Here is a 17,568-nt window from a genome sequence, read left to right on the forward strand (position 1 = left end):
AAAATCGACAAGGTCAAATAGGGAGGAGGTATTTTAAACGTTCAAAAGAAAAAAAATACGTATTTTTCCAAACACCTGTACGTATTTTTTGTAAAAAAAGGTAAACTTTGAGCTAATTTGGGTGGACTATTGTTCACGTTTTTTTAATTATATTTTTTAATCATGTTAAATTGTAAATTGAATTACAAAATGTTTACGATTCTACGTTAAGGTAAAAGTCTTCCAAGGCTTAGAACAAAAATATTTATTCCTTATGTTACTACCTGGGTTCCCAATTTCGACTTTGATCTTGAATTATTTTGAACTTGTTTACCGCTCAGGCCCACACTATTTGAGTTACTTCAAAGAGATTCATGCCATATTTTATATAATTTAATTTAAAAAAGAATTATTTGTGTGATTTTAAGAGTAGGATTCTAGTAACTGCTCGTGGTACCCGAAAAACCACACGATATTCTGATTAGAGATATGAGGATAAACTTAATAAATCAAACGAAGAACGACAGTTTTAAATACTGTTTATTGTGAAGATATTTAATATATCTTTGAATAAATGATAGTAGTTGTCATATTGCAATAAACAGTATTCACAAAGTTTTGATGAATATGGACGAAAAATTGATATCCGAATTTTTTTTCTACTTGTGAGGGACTTCATAACAAATATTATAACAATATAGAACAAGTCCAGTTTCGTCAAATTTTGATGGTTTAGAGGAAGAGGGAATCTCCATGGAAGTACAGGTGATAGAGATAAATTTAGAAAATTTTAAAGTAATAATTTTGTCGATAAATTCATAATAACTTGCTGATTTAGCGTTGTATCTTCGTTAATAAAAAGACACAATTCTTCATCAAGTTATCTCAACAAAATTCGAGGTCTTGCTCTCTTGCTCTTAATCATATATTTTTATTTACCAAATAAATCACGTAACTGCAACTGCGGCAATGTCAACTATGTTGTAAAAAATGCAATTGGCCACCTGTTGGTCCGATGCTTTACAGTAAACTTTTCTACAAATTTATTCATTATATCTACTCCAGATTTAGTTTTATATAAAAGAAAATCATGTCCGTTTAATTTCTTATTCCCGAACTTATAAAATTATGGTGCATAAATGAAAAGTATAATTGACTTATTCAATTTTGGTACATAGGAGCATATTGTTTCATTATTATATAATCTGACCAACGAGAATGAAAAATTCTATTCTTGGTTTCTTTCATTTCCGCCGGAGTATATCTTTAATTTCGTTTCAATATCCCAACGACAGTTAGATTCCAAAATTTACTTATGAAAATATGTAAATAACAAACGTTTTGTTACAAAACGTTTGATTTATGACAAAGAAATAGTTGTGAAAAAATTGTTTGGGCACTCCATTCAAAGCCTTAGTCTTTGAATGGAGTGGCCAAATCATTGACAGTTCTTTCTCTTTCACTGACTTCTCTTCAAGGTTCTGATTTTCAGGTGTATGTTTGGGCGAATAATTATTTTTCGCGTCACATATCCTCTACACCTTGTCCCGAATTTGGCAGGGGTAGATAGAATGTACTGCATAAATCCGCATTCTTCCTTTGTATGCAAATAATTACTCATCAACTGTATCATTTTCTGTGGGTCAATCATGCTAAGAAGTTTACGGTTTAGCACCGTCCACATCTCACACATCGGCGCAGCTTTATCTTTCTTCAAATGCTGTTTCCTTGTGTTAGTATCATTGTAACGAAGGTATATATATATATATATATATATATATATATATATATATATATATATGTCAATCATACAAAAAATAAAATTACATTAGAAGAAATAAACGGGTTACTATAATTATAATCTCACCAAAAAAAAAAAACAAAAACGAAAACATGATTCACCATTTGAATATGAATTCACCAAAAATTTCTCTTAACTATTATTGATAGCCAATGTAGTGAGTATAACTGCCCAAATATGAATCTAATGTACGAGTATTACAGAGAATAATGCAAAATATCATTCAGTATTAAAAAAGAAAACTGTGTATATCCTTCATATTTTTTACATTAGTGATTTTAAAGTTGCGAACTGAAAATTTCTATTTCTGTATAAGGATTAGCTTGAAAAAAGTATGAAATACAATCCACCACATGTCGACTACAAATTTTATTTCAATTCGCTAAATTTCTACTTTTTATATTAGCTTAATTGTACACTATTTTATTTATTCAAAATATTCATCCAATCAAATCAATTATAAATTTTCTTTTTTTGCCTGTAAATGTAAAGAACAATTTTTTTCCTTTGTACTTTAGGATAAATTCTCCAAGGAGAAATTAAAATTCCTGTGTTACCTAAAGTTCGCTCATCAATCAAATTTTAAATCTTTTTTATTTATTCAAGAAAGACATTAAAGTTTGCTTATTTGGATTCACTCCAACTATGGAGGGGGGTAATCTATTATAATCTTACACATCCTTAATGAAACTGTTGAAGAAGAGGAAGTAAAATTAATAATCACTTGAAGGCGTTGTGTTATTATTTATCATAGGGAAAACTTGAATTAATCCAAAATATACATTCTTCCTATGAATAAATTTTATACAATTTGTTTGGCGAATTATATCAAATTATTTATTAATTCTAGTCTGTTTTATTTATTACAGTTTTTTAACACAGTTAATTTTAAATCTTTCCTGGTTTAACATATTGCTTATTTATCACTACAAATAAATAAACTGATATAAATTTATTTATAAATATATTTGATATAATTTGTCTGATATAATTTAATTTAATCGTTTCAATTAAATTTTATTTAAAATAATCACAGGGAAGAATATCTTAAGATCTGTCCACTACACTGCTACAAAAGAACACAGACATGAGGGCGCATCCAAGTTCGCAGAAAAACAGAGTACTTTTTTCTACCAGGAACAAAACATTTATAGTTCAAAATTTTCGTATTTTGTGTTTGCCTGTAACTCACTCTGTAAATCAGGAAAACAATTTTATAATTATTAATTAAAATTTAACTGTTATAACTGCTGAATTAATTTCCTCAAATACCAGAGTACAAGTACGCAGATATCTGTTCGGAAAAATCTAATTACAAAAATTCGCTGTTGTAATTTGTACCGGATAATCTAATGTTAAAGTTGTTAACTGAACTTGTTAAATAACCGTCTTTGTATGCATGTGCCCGTGTGATGTATACTGCAACGTAACAGTTGAAAATTATGATAATATCAAGTCCTCGAATGAACGTATATTTGCTGAGGGAACCTTTCTAATGAACTAATGATTGATTTACAATAATTTTATTTTTTAAATAATTAAATGAATTTCCTATTTCGATTTGATAATTGCGTTTCATTTATATTACTAAATTTTGTTTATATTCACTAAATATTTTAAATTCACCTATTGACACATCTATGTATAAGAAATATTTTCCGGAAAATGGTTACTTAGATTTTTTTTTACTTATTTATTGCATTAATTTTAGAGTTTTCTACCGCTATTGTATGGTACAGGAAAAAGTCTTCATTAATTATTATTCTACATTAATCTTTATTTTTTATAAGGTAACAAACCGTAAATGAAACAAATTAATTAATTTTTACATCTCTCAAATGCGTTTTTGTACACTTTTATATTTGAAGAAACGTTAATGAGAATGTTAAAAGTTAGGAAAAACTTTTTTTTGCAAAGCAATGTAGACAGCTTTACTATCTGGAATGTTTTTAATAGGCTTTTTTTAACATAAATACGCTTTTTAACATTCTTAAATTACATGCACCCTAGTAAACGTAACTAATTAATGAAGATTTACTTTCTTTTTTAGGAAGTAAAATCACGGAAGTGATTTTATTTTATAATTAAATAGAATCTTAAATTAAAAGAAATAATGACTTGCTAAAAATTATTTTATTGACTGTTTTAAAATGTCTTATTTTTCGATAATTTAATAACCAATTATCACATGAAACCTTTATAACAAGAAATTCATCAATACAGAAAAATATTTCCTTAAGTCTTTTTATATTCCGTAGATTATCGTCAAGATGTTATATGTGTAGAAAAATAAATTAACCTTAAAATATACAATAATAACTTAGGAGAAACGACTGCTATATAAATTACAACTTGCGAAACATTCATTATAATGCTGAGGGCGATGATATTTTAATAATTTTTCAACAAATTATTAAATAATAAATTTTATTTAAGTGAATTATCATTGTGTACAATTGAATATATTCTAAGCTGTTAAAAAGAGTTTTTGGTAATAAATAAAAAAATCTGAATTAATGTTTATTTAAAATATTTTTAATAAACGCTACTATTATTCTAATATTAAAATAAGAAAATTGCTATCGAATATATTTCATAATTTACGAGATGAAAACTGCTTTTTTATTATACTAATTTTTAGGATAAGAAGGTTCTCAATTATAATGATGTAGAAAAACCAAGAAAATTAAAAAAAAGTATGTGAAGGGACTAAGAACGATTTCTCATATGCAGCTGTATACTTGTATATGAAGATGTTTTTATTTCATTCAAAAAATCACTTACTTTCTGTATCACTCCTAACAACAATTTTTTATTTCATTATAAATAACCTCTCTCAACATTTGGGTAGAAATTCAGAAACGCATAGTTTATCACTGAACGTAACAGTATTTTAATTTCAGACAAGAAAATAATCCTTGTATAATTATATTATGCAAAAATAAATTTGTCATTGTTGTTTAGGATGTTAATCTATTCTAAACAATAAGGTGAGTAAGGGTAGTGGAGAGTGGAGCACTGTGAGTAGGGTAGTTGACAGCGAATTGTCCTGGCTGATCGTTCAGAGGTGGCCCAAGGAAGTAATAACATCCACTGTGGTACTGGAAAATGTCAGTGGAGCTGATCGCCATGCGTGGGTGGTCAACTTGGCACGGAGGGCAGATTATTGGGCCAGCTCGGCGTTGTTGGAGGAGAAGCCCTGAGCAGACCCGATCGAAGCATCAGGCCCGTCCAGGACCAGATCTAAGGTTTTTACTGGCAATTCCCGTACGATGGATTTGCTCAGTGGGTTAGTGGACGTAGGAGGAGTGAATTATTTGGTGTCATTGGTGTTAGTTTCCATCGGATAGTGAGGAACGTTTGTTTAATCACTTGATGGAACCAGCTCGGTAGGTGTTGGGCAAGAAAGACAATATCTGTTTTTGTGGGCCTAACGGAGGGTAGGCTTCTATTGTATCCTACCAATGAGTATGTGGCCCGGAGACGGTCTTGTAAGCTCCGGGCGCACACAGATATGTCATCATTGGTACCTCAGTGGGAAGGGTCTTAGTGAAGAAACCGGGAGGGTCCCTAACCGCGACCGTGGTGGTGAAGGCGGCAGGCCGCACGTATGTGGATCTCCGCGCTGTAAAGGACTCCATGTCGCCGGACGAAGCAGGTATACTCTCGGCGCATCGAGATCAGGGAAAGGACCTTCACATGAGATTAACGGACACTGGAGATGTTTTGAGCAGCTACGCCGGCAAATTTTGAACAAGGTGGAGGGTACGACAGTTACGGCCGGTAGGGGCGTTCGACGTGTTCACTTGCTTATAAAGGTCGTAGACGCCCTTACCTCTGAAGTGGATTTAGTGCATGATATCCGCAATACGGCTGGAGACTCAGTGATGTTAGATGTCCTCTTCTTCTGTATTCCTCATTTGAGGCGTGGCGTCAAGACTGAGGTCCCGGTAAGAGAATCTCTACGAGGTCATTAGAGGCATGGCGAATAATTAAAGATCAAATCCCCGCTGTCTGGGGGAAACGACAGTTCTCGACTAGGCAGTGTGAGGCGAACGTTACAATGAGTTCTAGAGTGTTGCTGTTGCCATTTAAAATCTTTATTTTCTTTTATTTTTATTGTTCATTACACATGAATTATACATTAAATGTATTTTATACTATACTAACTGTAAATAAATTTTTTACTCTATGATATACTTATTAAAAAATCTAAAGAAATACTTTTATCCCTCTATCACCATTTAACAAATTATAATTGCATTAAAAATGAATTAGTTGATAAAATACAAAGTCTTTCAGATAATCATTTCTTTACGGCAGATTTATGAACAATAGGATAATAGCTAGGTAGATTTAAAAATCAGTAATTCTAAATATTAAGAATCTATTGAAAATCAAGAGAACTTTTATACGTTCGAGTAATGTGAAAAATAATATACTGTATATAATATCCTGTCAGACAAAATGCAATTTAAAAATACATTGACTTCTTTCTCAGCGCCTTACGCAGGTTTATTACAAAAACAATAGAGAAAGCAAATAAATATAGTACGTATAATTTAGCGGAAAGATTAATTTAAAAAAAAAAAGAAATTGAACTTGTACATTCTATTATACATTTCATGGATTATATTGTGTTTTTATATACGACTGAAAGTATATTGATGATGGGAAGATTGTATTTATATTTTTTTTAATTTTCAAAAATATTTAAGCGAAACAATAAGTTTTTGATGGTTATACTGTTGAAAAAGTGCCCCTACTGGTCACTGCGGCTCAAAAGTACGATTAATTTTTTTTTTTGACCGTATGAAAATAAATGATATTTAAATTAATGTTTGAACTTGTAACGAGAGCCATAATTATAAACACGGGAATATTATATTTTGAAAGTGTTTCTTGCTAAAGTAATTGTAAAAATAAAAAAATGTTATTACTTCTTGTTATTCAGTAGTAAGGGAGCGGCCACGAGCGTAGCAAAAACTTTATACGATTTTGTTATTATGACTGTAATCATAATTTGTAGTAGTTTATTTTTCGTATAACCAACGTTTGCGTAATTATAAAGCACTAAAACTACCATTAATATTTTTCGTATTGTTGATCATAATTCTGCAGTAGTTTTATTTGGTTTCGCGTGTTCAGGCTAAAACTGTCAAATTTTAAAAATAAATTAGATTATAAATGATATTTGTAAATAATGAAAAATCCAAGCAAATTTTTTAACAAATAAAATTATTATCTGGAGAATTACGTTCAGAGATTGTTGTGCAAATATTAAATTAAATAACAAATAATGCAATTAAAAATTAAAAATATGTCCAAGTCTATGAAAATATTCAGAGGGAAATTCTATGCTATCCATTACAGCAAAATATAAAAGAATAGTAATTCTTTTATATTCTGTCTCTAGTAAGAGACATTATTCCTGAAAGGAATGAAAAGATCATTAGATATCAGTATTCTATGATGTTTATTTGCATAAAACTTAACGAATTTCTGGAAGACCATTCATAACTAAAGAATACAGAACTTTGCGAGAAACTACGTACATACAAGGATTTTCAGACGCTAAAAGACCTTATAAGAAATTATACAAACCAATCAACTGAAATATTATTCAGAAAAACCAATGAAGTCGAACCAACACTTGTAACTTTAAAAGCTTGTCCTAGTTAAAAATTTATTGCGAAATCGATGTGAATCATCACCAGACTTAAAAAATAAGATTTTTTAACTATATTGGCACAATTATGGAAAAGGATATACAATATAATTATTCTGTACGACACCATAACCACGGGTTCAAAACCATCACCTCTTAAAGAATACATATAACTTCTAAAAAAAAAAACCTTACATACATCTTATTATACGTGTGCATATATATATACATCTAGCAAATTAACTTAAAAAATAAATTCGGTTTATCAGTTTTTTAATGGAACTTAGAATTACCTCAAATATCTTTTTTCTAACCATTTTGTTAAATTAATCAAACACTTTCAGGTTCATGTCATTAATGACATAATGCTTTAATGACATAATTATGTCATTAAAATGCTCAGGTATATTAATCGTAATGAACTGAATCATCATCTCTCAAGAAAATTTTTAAAATTATTAGTATCATAGAATCCACGAGTTTAAAATACGTGGATGACAGGACTAGAACCTGATGAAAATAAAATGCTATATAAAAGCAATGAACTAGAAGTAATTAATAACAGATGATACTTGAAATATGAACCTTTCATAGACCGAATTTCAAAAATTCCAGGTTAGATGGTGTCATATTTAAAATTTTAAACAGAGAATATGATTACCCAATAAAAATCCAGTTTGAACTGTTACACCGACAAAATTGGGTGTTTTTTTAATGATATGATGATTTCTTTGGAATCAGTCTATGATTTCGAAGCAAAAGGAAAAAAACAATTATTTTGTGACACTGAAAAAGTGCTTTCTACATCCGTTCATGGTGAGTTTTGAGTCCTAAATTAATTAGTGTAATCTCATGGGCCTTTCTCCATTATAATCTAAAAAAAGAATTCCTAATACTAATGACAAATTTTGTTATTTGTTGTATAGCTGTAGGAATCAATAAAATGCTTAATACAGTGGCCAGGGATGAAATTATTCTAGTGCAAGTACTCACATAGAATCAAAGGTAGTATATAATCTTACAAAAAGTAAAAACAGCTTTTTCGTCTTTATGATTGCCATCGGGATGAGAAAGGTTATCCTGTTCCACTGCAATGTAAGTTTCATCCAATACTAACCAACTGCTGGCAGTACTCACAGAATCGTTCGTCCTTCAACAGACAGCTATTGAAATAGATCCCAGAAACTCCGCACACAAGTAACCAAGTGATCAAATTCCTTCATCCTCCATATAAAGGTCATCCTCTTCCTTTAGCCAATCAGTTGGAAACCATAATTAGAAAATGTATTCCAAAATATTGTATACAATAAATTGAAACTAATCATAATAATGAATACCACTCAACTGATATTTTCCTTTTTTTCGTTTATAAAATCATTGTTGAAATTGTAAAAATGTTGTTCATCATTATTTTCAATTATTCTAAAGTTTCTTTATTAGTTGTATCATTAAGGATGGAAAATTACTTTGTTGTTCTTAAATATATCATTATCATAATTTTATTCTTTATTGATCCACGTCAGGGTTAAGGCCTCTTCCACAGGTTTTCAATTAATACGATCTGTGCGATCGTCTGCTAATTTCGTCAAATGTATTTAATATCATCTATCCAACGAAAATTTTTTTTATGGGGTTTTAATATTTAGTAGTATCCATTCAACTGTTAAATTAGTTCGTCTGCCATCAGTTCTTTTTGCTACATGGTCTGACCACCACCATTCTTTAACTTTCATGATGATAACATGTACTTTCGTCTGCTCCCTGATCCATTTATAGGTCTTCTTATCCTGCTTCAACTATGTAAATAATGATAATTTTATTAACTACTTACTATCTGTCTTAAGTTAAGTTAAACGGTAAATCGTTACACATTAATATTATCATAGAGTTCCTGGATGTCAATTTTTTGGAAGATTTGACCTAATGAAAGATCTATATGGTCGCTAATCAATACAAATATGGGTTTCTTCTTGTAAGCATTCTTTGTCAAAAAATGTAAGGTATGTGTTTTTGAATCGAATCAAGGTATTATTTTGTTCATGAGGTAATGTTGTTAAAAATTCAAGGTTATCAAAAATCAGTTCCTGTTTTTATATTTTATTTACTGCATCATCACAACGTAATTTAGTATGTCTGCTGACGCCTGATTTCAGAAAAATTAATTTTCTGATAAGATGAGCTATTCGATGTTTCTTTGTTCCTCAAGATTATATGCGGATAACATTATCTGCAGTTATATTTTATAGCATATATGGAAATAACATTATCTGCTGTAGGAAAATGTCTTATTATTTTTATTACTTTTTACAGATCCACTATTATTATTTTACGAGTATAATGAATTTCAATTTCATATATACATTTTTTATTGGAAGAAATTCTGTAGGCTCTTCTGCCATTTAAACGAAATATAGCGAGATCAATGTATTTGATAGAGAAATTTCCAGAGGCAGCAAAAGTATTAAATACAATAATTAGAATGAACACATGGTTACATGCTGCATTATTATTTTCTATTTGTATCTTACATTTTCTTCCTTAATGAGCAAAACCCCATTAACTGTCATAAGAGATTCATTCAAAAAATGTTTAAAGTGTCAATTTTCCTTGAAGTGTTTCAAGATACAGTAGATATCATTTCAGAAATTCTACCATAAATCATATATTAAGGTGGATTTCTAATTAAAAGCAGTAAAAAAATTTATTATATGAGGCATAATTTTTGACGACACCTCAGCGGTATAATGTAAATTAATCGGTAGTAGATTCATATCAAGTATCATCTAGCTATCCACGTTGAAAGGTTTTTTCAGTTAAATCTGCTGGATAAATTACCAATGTACTCGGCCCTCCTAGCAATTATAATGATTGTTCTACTAAAAATTGAAAATATTGTACTAAAAAAACAAAAGTTAAATAATTTTACTCAAAATCCTAATTCAATATTGAGTAGGAAAAATAATAATTTTTAATTAGTTCATTTAAATGGGATATAAATAATTAAAAATTAATCAGGAAATGTTCTATTAGTGAAAATTAAAAAAAATATTCGTATAAACATGGGTTTGGAAACGTTTCCTTAGTCAGTATCGGCTGGCAAAAGATTTCGCTCTGATTTCTTCGCCAACGGTAAAATCAAACCAAACTGCAGTTTTTAAGACCCACATTAAGGGATAAATTAGTGGTTTTATATGAAATCAGCTGAGAAATTGAAAAAAAAAATAGTCCCAGAGCTGTGTTTTTTGTAGATTTTAATAAATCTGGGGTAAAAGATATTAGAGTCGAAAAACTGAGTACTTTATGTTAAGCGTAAAATAACATTGTCAGATTAGTAACAAATGCATCAAAGTAATAAGAAAAACTTATAGAGAATTTGATTCTAATTAAAATGCTATGAAATAAGCTCACATAAACTAAATAGAAATAAAGAATTTTCACATTTTTAACAGGAAATTAAAAAAAAAAACTTGTTTTTGTTAAGTGCATATGTTTTGTCCACTCCAGTAATTTACACCTTCAATACGGGCAATTAAATTTCTTAATAACGTGACTTATGTTATTATTTTAGTTACTGTATCGACTTGTAATTATAACTCTTGAATGAATGTGCGTGAAAGTTACTTTAGTATCAAATATTAAGTAATTTTTTAACAAAAAGTTATACGTAAGGAATAAGAAAAAATAAATTATTTATCTATTGTCAATAGAATTTAGTAATGTACTTTTAAGGAGCTCTGAGATAGATTTGACAATTTAGGGATTCAGAAATATTTTTGGTACATGATTCTAATTAGAAGAATTTTAACGCGATGGTATTGTATAACAGTATTTCGAAAAACTTCCATAATGAGTGTCAATGATTGTATTGTGTTTAACCGCATGTAAAACCAATAAAATGATTTGTAGGGCTATGATTTTGTGATTTCTTAGAAGTGGGGGAATTGAAAGAAAATTAAGTTCAATCCGTTCTACTTTGTAGTGAGAATTTCATTATTAGGAAACTACGATACAAAATTATTTTGTTTATTCCCAGAAAATGAATAATAAAAATATTATATGTCTACAGGATTTAACTACTCCCAAACACACGAAAGCGTATAGTAATTGATAGTACCTAAAATTGATTTCGTAAGAATTAAAAAGAAATGCCTATACTATCAACAACCGCAAAATAAATTTTCACACAATAAATCATCAAACATTTTTATATTTTATTCATTATTTATGTAATAGTTTTGCCCCGTTCCAAATCAGCCATTTTTACCCTAGTATAAATCAACTTTTCCTCTATGAAAAATTTTAATAACTAAATAAAAATAATTTCAGTAAAAAAAATGTTCTACAAATTCAAATGTAATTCAATCAAAAAATCTTACCGTAACTATAAAATAAAAAAAAAAAACATTGAATAATAAGGAGAATAACTAAATAAATAATGCGTTACATCTTCCGTAATTGATAAAAAATGTCAATCCTCGTAAAACTAAAGCAAATAATTTGTTCGGTACCTTACTATTTTATTTTTTTGTGAATAACAAGTGGACACTTACATTACATTAAAAATTCCTTCTTTTGATTTTGTTGAATCGTAAGAAAAGCTTTAAGATTATTATAAAGTAAGCATTTGAGTAGACTTTTCTTTGATTTAATCACACAGTGATTGATTTTCATTTACAACAGCAAAATTCACAATATAACTTTTCCAGCCAATAGCAGTATCAGTATTTTAATCAACTCCATCGAAATAAAACATCTATTACTATCTAAGAAAATGTAAATTATGAATTGTTTGATATATAACATTTGGATTTAAAAATGTTTATATAATTATTAACATCAAATATGTGCAATAAAAAAGAGATCTTGAAACAAAATCTCGGTTTACAGGAAGAGGTAGTCCTGATGACCAAGAGTTGTGATCCAAATCCCTAATATTATACAGGACAGTTGTCAGTAATCACAACTCGCTTATATATTCCCGTCACATGCTTTTAATAGTTTTGATTAAAAATAATTTACATATCAAAATAGAAGCAGGCTACAACTCATCACGCTTTATCAATTCAATATTAAATAATGGCGATAAAAATAACGAATTTTTAAGAAAAACCTTAAAACCGTCAACACAAATAAAGATTTTTCGTTAAAAAATTGCACAGTTAAAACAATCGGGAAGAAATTTACTGCGACATAACTACAAGAATATCCTTTAGAAAGTAAAAATTTGGTAGTGAATTTTATCTCAAGTAAGGGTTAAATACTCGTATATCCGTACCTTTAAAAATGTTTTCTGTACGAAATGATAGCTAATTTTGTTGTCTTCAGTCATTTGACTGGTTTGATGCAGCTCTCCAAGATTCCCTATCTAGTGCTAGTCGTTTCATTTCAGTACACCTTTACATCCTACATCCCTAAAAATTTGTTTTACATATTCCAAACGTGGCCTGCCTATACAATTTTTTCCTTCCACTTGTCCTTCCAATATTAAAGCGACTATTCCAGGATGCCTTAGTATGTGGCCTATAAGTCTGTCTCTTCTTTTAACTATATTTTTCCAGATGCTTCTATCTTCATCTATTTGCCGCAATACCTCTTCATTTGACACTTTATCCATCCATCTGATTTTTAAAATTCTCCTATAACACCACATTTAAAAAGCTTCTAATCTTTTCTTCTCAGATACTCCGATCGTCCACGATTCACTTCCATATAAAGCGACACTCCAAACATAATATACTTTCAAAAATCTTTTCCTGACATTTAAATTAATTTTTGATGAAAAACAAATTATATTTCTGACTGAAGGCTCGTTTCGCTTGTGCTATTCGGCATTTTATATCGCTCCTGCTTCGTCCATCTTTAGTAATTCTACTTCCCAAATAACAAAATTCTTCTACCTCCATAATCTTTTCTCCTCCTATTTTCACATTCAGTGGTCCATCCACTGAAATGATAGCATTCTTTTTTAAATCTGGTAAAAGAAAAAAAAAATTAATATTAATTGGGTTTTAGATTTGTTAATTTTTTAATAGCTACGTAAATTCCTCAATTTTTATTTTCCATTATGGCTTCTCGTTTAATACTAAAGATAGTTTGTTCTCTGTTTTTGAGTGTTTGCCTAGTATCATTTTGTATTTGTAAAAAAAAAAGGTTTTTATAGTAAAAGATAAACATTTGTAACATGATTTTAGAAATTTATATTTTTTAGATTTAATATTTTAAGGTTTTACTTGCAAAATATGCGTTTCTTTCTAAAGAAAACTTTCAAATTTTAGAATTTCTTGGAATTCAGGATGCACTGATATAGTACAGATGAGCTGGTAATAAATTATGCAGGATTACGAACTTAAGCATAAAATAAAATTCAAACTTTTTCGTTTTTGCATTTAAATAGTAATCGAAAAAGTGAAAATAATCTATTCATCGTGTGCTTTTTATGAAAGTAAATTTAAAGATAACATTCTGTAGATGGCAACCATCTGTAAGTACTCATTCTTGCACAGGTAAATGCAAATTGTCTATAACTCACTGTAATATACCTTAACGTAGATTGCTTCTGTCTCTTACAAAATCCATGTCATCAATTCATAACGGTATTTGAATGCTGTAAGAACACTTCCATTTACAAAAGAGTAAACCTATTTAAGGAAATAACTGGCCGAAATATGTGATGACCTTACTTGTGAAATCGTATAGCCGTTTCTTTCTAAAAGATCTCTTAATTTAGTTATCATTACAGATATTCAACCAATTCATGGACAAATATTCATGCTAGACGTTATTCGTCTAGCATTACGGGCTATAATTTTGTCCTGACGATAACATATGCAAGGGTGATAACAATTGTTATTAAAAACTGTTATTTAAAACATTTCTCATCACTGAGAAATGTCTTAAACACTTTGGAGTATCATTCATACTTTTCTTTCTTTTTCCTGTTTAGCCTCCGGTAACTACCGTTTAGATAATTCTTCAGAGGATGAAATGTATGAGTGTGAATGAAGTGTAGTCTAGTACATTCTCAGTTCGACATTCCTGAGATGTGTGGTTAATTGAAACCCAACCCACCAAAGAACACCGGTATCCACGATCTAGTATTCAAATCCGTGTAAAAATAACTGGCTTTACTAGGACTTGAACGCTGGAACTCTCGACTTTCAAATCAGCTGATTTGGGAAGACGCGTTCACCACTAGACCAACCCGGTAGTCATCATTAAAAAAAAAAAAAAAAAAAAAAAAAAAAAAAAAAAAAAAAACTGTTGATAATACTATATTTCACAATTTCACCATTTCACCTTCTTTTGTTGTATAACGATTTTTGGAATAAAAAGTCACGTGTTCATGCGTTGACATAGCGTAAATATTGTTTATTAATAAGTCAATCACTTAAAAAAAGGAATTAAAGATTTTTTTATAAATTTTTATTTTCAATTCACTAAGATTTTTAAAGATTTAAAGATTCACTAAGAATTTAAAGATTTTTTAATTCACTAAGTACTAATGCTGTTCAGAAAGAAAACAATCATATCACACTAAAATTATTTTTTCAACACTAGAAAAAACAGAGTGATTTAACAAAAACATTTTAGTGATATAATCTTAGTTTTTATAAAGCATTTACTGTAAAGCACAATAAACCAATGCACAGTGCCCTAATAAAAATGAATTAAGTAGCTTGGAGGTAAAGATTACATCATAAATATTCTGAATACTAAATGCGTTTCAGTGACGTTTATTTAAAATGTACTATGAATCCTCGGCTATATGCCAGTTTTATGGTATTAACTGCAATTCAGTGAAAATTAAAAGATGTGTAATTAACAAATTTTATTAGAAATAATTTTTGTTGTTATGTCTACAACTACACAATAATTTCCAAAAAAATTGTAGAAATTATGGTATTAATATATTTGTAGCGTAACACAATATCCGTTTGTACAGTGGTACCGTATTAGGAATGTATTCCGACCGTAACATCTCAACTTCTTGCTACTTCAATGCACTACTTCATTACCATCGCAGATGAGATTCGTATGAGCCAAACTAAGCCTATTAGCATAACGTTAGATCGATATATATAGTTGTGTTATTGGTGTACATTACAGTATTATAAATGATAGCATTTGAATAATAGTGTACCACTCCACTATTCACACATATATATATATATATATATATATATATATATATGTGTGTTTTTATGTATTTAAAAATAATACGGTACAACTTTAATATTAGCCCAGAGTTTACCATGATTCAATCTTCAATGAAGTAACCAGCTCTGCATTTAATATTTCGTATTTTTAGTTTTCCCCCTTAAATCATTTTAAATTTAAATGCAAATATATATACGAGTACATAGAACTATGGTATTCTTCATTTTTTGTTTCATGTATTTTATATACATAGACTATCTCTTAAACTTCCTGTACTTAGTTAATACATTTAAATATAATAAATATTTAATAATTTACTAAATAGAAATTTCTAACAAGTATTTTACTTACTATCTAGAAGAAATTTCTGTGTTCTTCGTTTTCGTCGGAGGAGGGAAAAGCTTTCCCAGCCACCATCCGCCCGCGCAGACTGGAGTGTCGAGCGCCCATTAACTAAACCCCTCTCCATCGCAATACTGGACTCACAAAGCCGGTATTACGAGATAAATGTATTACGGGACTCCGTTCCGCTGAATCGTCGAGGCATCTGCTGCAGGAGTTCTGAGGCCATCTCATGGACAGCTACCCCCGCAAGCAGGGACACCTACACACCAGTACCCCAGGGTGTCCTACCGCAGTACTTTCTCTTCTGACTTTGTCTTCAGTATCGAGGTCACCGTTTTCATTATCGTTGTCCAGTTCTCCGACCTAAAGTGCATCTTGGAAACAATGTTTTTACCGGTAATCTCGGCTAGAATTTCTTTATAGCTCTCTCTTTGCTGGAGCTAATGGCCGCAGGTGAATCCTTGTTCTTTAATAAAAAAAAAAACAAAATAAAATAAAACACATATTTCTTCAGGTCTGCATATTATTTTTTTACATTCTACAATACAATGCTCCCAAAAAAAGATTTCAATATTTTACATTTTACAAAAATAATTCCGCTTCCTGTTATTTAAAAGAAAAAGAATACTTTTTGGATCTATTTTTATTATTTCCACAGGTAATTTTTTCGAATAACAGTGAAGGTCAGATTAATATTAATAACATTTATTTTTCGACCAAATAATTTTCCTTCCCTTTTAAATCTTGTGTGGTTTTTCATCAGACTTGTAGGTACTGCATGGTAAAAACATCTTTACTAATGTATAGCTTTAAATTTTTTGAACTGACAACGTGCTTAACTCATTTAGAAAATGGTTTTTACGAGTATAACATCTTGGCCGTTTATCGATAAATAATAAACGTGTTTCTATTTTTTAGATCCCAAATAAGATATCCGTTCCCTCTACGTTGTACTCTACTAGAAGATTGAGTCAGTAAAAGTAATGAAATGAAATAAAATCAACCTTGTAATACATTGTAATTACAAAAATAACTTCTTAATTTTAATACAACATAATGAACTGAGATAATAGAAGATTATGATTTCATTGATAATAATCATTTTTATATTTAAATAACATACCTATTTTTATATATACTTTTGTAAATTTTAATCAAATAATATCACAATACCCAATTCATATACTCCTGACTGTCTCAGAGTATAAAGAATGTCTCTTTTGCATTCGATTAGGATATTGTCAGTCATTTCTGGTGGTCGCTTAATTCCAAAACAACATACAGAACATTTTTTTTTGTTATATTTATGTTGATATAAGTGGTTCGGAACCATTGTTTACTACACCGTCTTCGATTTTATTTTCGAGGGAAGGAATCATTTACTTTGTATAATATAACATAATCACCGACAGTAGTCAGTTTAAGTGGCTTTTCTTTCCTTAATAGTCAATTTAGTTCTAATATAGAAGTTCTGCAATTTGTGTAGTATAAATTCATTGTTTAGAAACTCATGATTATATTTGTATGTTTTTTTTCTATTTTTTACATGATTATTTACGAACATTTCATTTTAAATCTTTATCGGTACATTTTTACTCATTTGTACATTATACCATAA

General features: G+C 29.5%; 1 protein-coding gene across 1 annotated transcript in view; it reads left to right on the top strand.

Moving 5' to 3' along the window:
* LOC142317711 (zwei Ig domain protein zig-8-like) overlaps nt 1–17,568 on the top strand; it is a 342,158-nt gene that overhangs the window by 159,574 nt on the left and 165,016 nt on the right. The gene's annotated exons all lie outside the window — the stretch shown is intronic.

This window comes from Lycorma delicatula, chromosome 1, assembly GCF_047948215.1.
Source record: "Lycorma delicatula isolate Av1 chromosome 1, ASM4794821v1, whole genome shotgun sequence".
Taxonomy (NCBI): domain Eukaryota; kingdom Metazoa; phylum Arthropoda; class Insecta; order Hemiptera; family Fulgoridae; genus Lycorma; species Lycorma delicatula.